The sequence below is a fragment of the Papaver somniferum genome, chromosome 7 (genome assembly GCF_003573695.1).
Source record: "Papaver somniferum cultivar HN1 chromosome 7, ASM357369v1, whole genome shotgun sequence".
Classification (NCBI taxonomy): Eukaryota; Viridiplantae; Streptophyta; class Magnoliopsida; order Ranunculales; family Papaveraceae; genus Papaver; species Papaver somniferum.
In genome coordinates, this window is record NC_039364.1 from 249,649,479 (window position 1) to 249,654,333 (window position 4,855).

The following is a 4,855-nucleotide window of genomic DNA, read 5'->3' on the forward strand; positions in this document are numbered from 1 at the left end:
TCAAATAATAAGACAAACATATTTGTAAAAACTAATTCATCATGCACATAGGTTTTTAAAACCAGTGAAGCAACAACTAATTTTCAATCAATCAATAAACAATATTCAAAGGTTAATCTATTCAAATCACAATGGTCTCTTGCTCAATTAATCAATTATTCAAAATAGCCTAATACCCTCAAGTAGTTTCAACATAAACCCTAATTATAAAGCTTAGCAAAACATGGATTTCTCAAAAGCCATAAACATATTATAAAGAATCACCCCTATCGAAAATGGAAAAGAAAATGAAGCCGTAAACCCTTGTATCTGTAATGGCATCTGTAGCCACGCCTTCTTTCTCCAGTTTCTGTACTTCGGCTCTGTAGCCGACCTCCCACTTCTTCTGTTTCTTTTCAGTTCAACTAGTTGTTGTGCCCGTGCGTTGCACGGGCCTAAATGTGTTGGTGCTGGTAATGATTTTGAAATTCAAACTTTGAGAAAAATGGGCAATAAAAATAAAAACAGTAATGAATAGTTCCCATTTAAGAGAGCCCTCGGTAGGATTTGGTTCCCAGCTCACTCAATTTATTTAATTCAGATTGCTGAATTAAAGAAAATAATACATTAGCCTTATAGAAAATTCCATACCACCATAATACATGAGGGTTGTGATGTATACAGTTGTATCAATTTAATTGATTTTCTTTTTATCTTTTACCGTTACCATTACCACTATCAGAACATATTCCACGCTTTGAGATCATATGGTTTTACAAAATAGATATGACCTCTGACATAAAATCAATCACACTTTTCAGCACGACTCGGTCCTCTCTGAAGTTACAGAGCCCTGGATTTCCTCTCACTTTCTTTGTTCAAATCACCAGTTTTCTAAAACAAAATACACATAACCCACTTTATAACATGTTAACACGTACATATGGAACCTAAATTAAATAATATCCATTATATAGTGGACGGGTACTATGGATAGCAAATCTGATCCTCGAGAAGAAATGATACTCATCCAACTATATTAAACTCCTGCGCAATTTGCCAAGACAATTTTCGGAAAGAGTATTATTAGTATTCCTAGATAGAATTGGGTTAGCCTTGATATATTTAACGGTATATGATTTCTAATGAATCGAACCTTAGATGTAAAAATGCTAACCAAGTTCATCTAGGAGAAGCAGTTTCTCCTTTTGTAGCATGTAGAGTTGTGCACAAGTGAATGAAAAAAATGTATCAATCAACAAAAACAAATTTACATACCAAATGGGTTTTCACTTTTGGTTCAATTTACTATTTCAAACAATAGGGAACTAAAACAGCATATATGTGTTAGTAGTTTAGAGATGCAGTGCATATTATTTCCCAACTTCAAGGCCATAACATCCTAAATGTCAACGTGATCCACAAACATGAATTAAAGAGCCGTTTCATACCCTTTCGACAGATGAGCATTGGTCCAATAGTATGCAAACAGTTTATCGACTCGCAAAATGAATTACAACTTCAGATTTCCAACTCGTTCAATTTAGAGTAGCCTGTGTTGCTGTTATAATTAATTTTGAGGGTAGAAAATGGTTGTAACTACTATATTGGCATGGTAGTTCTTACCATATATCTCTGCTCCCATCGGTTTCAGATTTTAGTGTCACCTTCGCCATCTTTGGGATCTACCATCTATTATAGATAGGATCCGTATGAACCCGCGATCTGCTAGATGCAAAAATGTGAGCCACCGTGAAAACTAAAGCAAAAAAAAAAGAGTAAAGATAATGTCTTTTTGTGAAAACTTACCTTGATGGGTTCATGATGGACATTTGTGAGAATATATACTTGCATTTTAGGTACATGGACATCTTCCGGTATAATACCTGTATAATAAGTGAAATTAAGCATATATATATATATATATAAGATTGTAATACAGCCACAAAACCATAAAATCAGTCAACATCTAACTCCTCAACCTTCGGATAATTCGGTCTTGCCTAAACCATTTATGATAATAAATCATTCTTTCATTGCAACGCTAATTACATTTCCTCTTTGTAGAGCGAATTTATAACAATCTATTAGGCATGATTTAATTTTTTTCTGAATCACCTGTGTACATTTTTCCTGCACATTATTGAAAAACTGTTGTTCATTAGCCAAAATTATCAAAAGTGCATATGATGGTATAGCAGAGAAATAATATACATCACTCTTATATCAAACCTTTTTTTTTATGTCTATCTCAAATTTATCCCCAAAAACCCAAGTATTTAATCTTCTTATTTTATTTCTCATAAACATCAGTGATTCAAAATAGTTGTGATTAAGTCAGCCAAGCAATTCATACGATGTTTGATTTATTTCCATACTTAAAGAAAATCTTAAGCTGGATCTCATACTCGTACAGCAAAACGTACGAAGGCCCTAATACTATATCATTAAATTGAGAAACCGGGAATAAGTAGCACCGAAACTCATTTGAAACATCAAAACGAACAGAAATCTGCAACCCGTATTCTAGATCTTGAGTGTTACCTGATGTTTAATGCCCACACTGTTTGCCATTAGCTTGTTTCAAACATCGGAGATTGTAAAGCAGGTTAACGCCTCAATTACATAGTCTGCCTAAACAAAAATTAAAGTTAATCTTCACCGTAACTATATGAACGCGTAGGATCACAAAGAAATCATGGGTCATTTATATCCACCATGCCATATACCTGATTGGTTTTACAGTTTCCAGACTTTCAACTCTTTATAAGCCTTGCCTTGCCTTGCGTTGATCACCTTTTGTCGCGAACAGGGTATAGTGCATTTTTTCCAGTGTTGTTGTTCTTGTTGCCTTGCATAAGATCATGGATACATGCGTGCAACAAAAATGAAACAGTTAGTTAGGTATGATTTTTTCGGTCAAACGTATGTAGTACACCGATTAGCTGGTAAGTGAAACTTCAATTAACATAATGTCTGGGAAAGAAAGAACGGGAAATGCACATTACTTTGTCTTCAAATTTAAGAAACAATTTTTTGCCCACCATCCATTGTTCTTGTATTCCCGTAGCGGTTGCCTGCACATAATCACACTAAAATCCTGGGATACATGTATTCAAGAAAAACTGAAACAGTGTCAGTTAGGTATGCGCAGTAAAACGGTTAGCCAGTAAAAACGATTAGCTAGTAAGTGAAATCCAATATCAAGTTGTAGCAAGGATCTCGCTTTGCACGGATCTTTCTAATATATAGCAAACTTAGAAAACTTAATGTTAAAATTCACAGAATACTTCGTGCAACCGAAAACTCAAATTTTTGTTTAGTAATTAGAACTTAAAATTGCAGAAAAACATACCATCTGCTCTTGCTCGGGGCTTTTCTTAATCCCAACAATAAATTTTCTTCCCTTGTGCTTAAAATATTTTTCTCTATAGATTTATCCAGAACCCTCTTATTCTCCCGCATAAGCTCTAAAAAGAATAGGAAAAAATATTCAAACCTAAATTATCAATTCCTTCCCAGAAAATTCCAAGAAAAATAAAACAATCAGAAAAATTGAATCACACAATCAAGATGCGAAAACCCTAGATTGTAAACAGTAAATATACTTGCAGGAGTCTTTTGTTTTGAAAGAAAAACTATGTTGTTTTCTCTTTCGCTAATAGTTTCCTTCTTGATGATTTCAAATCGATATCTGCAGAATAAATCAGAATAGATCAATCGAATTATAAAATTAACACCATCATAACTCGAGAAATAAAAAAAAGTGAAATAGGGCTTTAGAATTCGAGAAAATTCAAACCCACGATTCTTATTTCGTATTTTGTAGATTTTTTTTTATTTAGAGCAGTAGCGGTTGTTTTTGTATTCGTTTCGTGAAATTGATATTTAGGTTTAGTAGAAAATTGAGACGGTAAAAAAAGAGCCAGGCGTTTTTAGGGGCCACTCAAAAGGATTTAGGGGTCAACAATAAAACAAAAAAGGTCACCCAAAGGGAAAATGTAGCCAGCCCTTATCTCGCGTAATTCGTAATGGCGAAATTACCCTTATATATTCGGAGGATATGATAACATTGTTACCCTCCGAATGCAATCGGAAGCCAAAATCGTTCCCATTCTTCCGATTATACGAGGTGCAGTATTTCTTGGTTCGTGTTTTGGATTCAGCATTAATCGGGAGTTAAATATATTACAAAACCTACCGATTATAAGTTGCCGCAAATTCAAATTTTGAAAGCTACCATAATCGGTAGATATGCTAAATCCAATACCTACCGATTATTGGTTTCTCCACATTCAACTTTCGTCAAATTAGCCGTTGGAGTTTTTGGGAAAAACAAAAAGAGCCGTTGGACACTAAACCTATATAAAGAAACTCATATCTATCACCCCAATTGCACCAAACTCTTTCCTCTCTTCAGTTTTAATTTTCATAACAAAAAACATGGATATTGCTTTTGCCGAAGAAGAAGATTGTGCTATTTATAGAGCGTGGGTTGTGGTAACTACTCATGATCTTGTTCACAAGCTCCACAAATCAGAATCCGAAGAGCAGATATGGAACCGTATCTTAATGGTATTTGAAGCCTTAGATGGTAATCGAATTCGAAGATCATCCAATGACATTAAGATGAGAAAGAATGCGCTAGATAAGGAGATTGACAAACTTGAAGATGAGGAACGGTTTGTTAGGAACGCTTTTCCTTGGTGGAAGTATGAAAAACGAGTAAGTATCTCTGTAACTCCAATTCACATTAACAAAAGTTAGTACTAACTTGTTACTCATTCGTAATTTCAGAGAAATCTTGCGGATCGCCGGTATGTGGACCTCTACGGGAAACGATTTGAACATGAAGGATGCTACAAAATCAAGAGGG

General features: G+C 34.5%; 1 long non-coding RNA gene across 11 annotated transcripts; it reads right to left on the bottom strand.

Annotated features, from left to right (window-relative positions):
- Nucleotides 1-545: 545 nt before the first annotated feature.
- LOC113300105 lies at nucleotides 546-3,828 on the bottom strand. Of its 11 annotated transcripts, none has more exons than XR_003335414.1 (8): nucleotides 3,588-3,828; nucleotides 3,335-3,449; nucleotides 2,988-3,104; nucleotides 2,709-2,830; nucleotides 2,524-2,613; nucleotides 1,789-1,865; nucleotides 1,606-1,704; nucleotides 546-1,026 (listed from the first exon to the last, which is right to left on the bottom strand). It is a non-coding gene; the product is annotated as an uncharacterized LOC113300105 (long non-coding RNA). The 11 variants fall into 11 exon arrangements; XR_003335411.1 differs by having other exon boundaries at nucleotides 586-873; XR_003335416.1 differs by lacking the exon at nucleotides 546-1,026 and adding an exon at nucleotides 1,218-1,532.
- Between the last annotated feature and the right edge of the window lie 1,027 nt (nucleotides 3,829-4,855).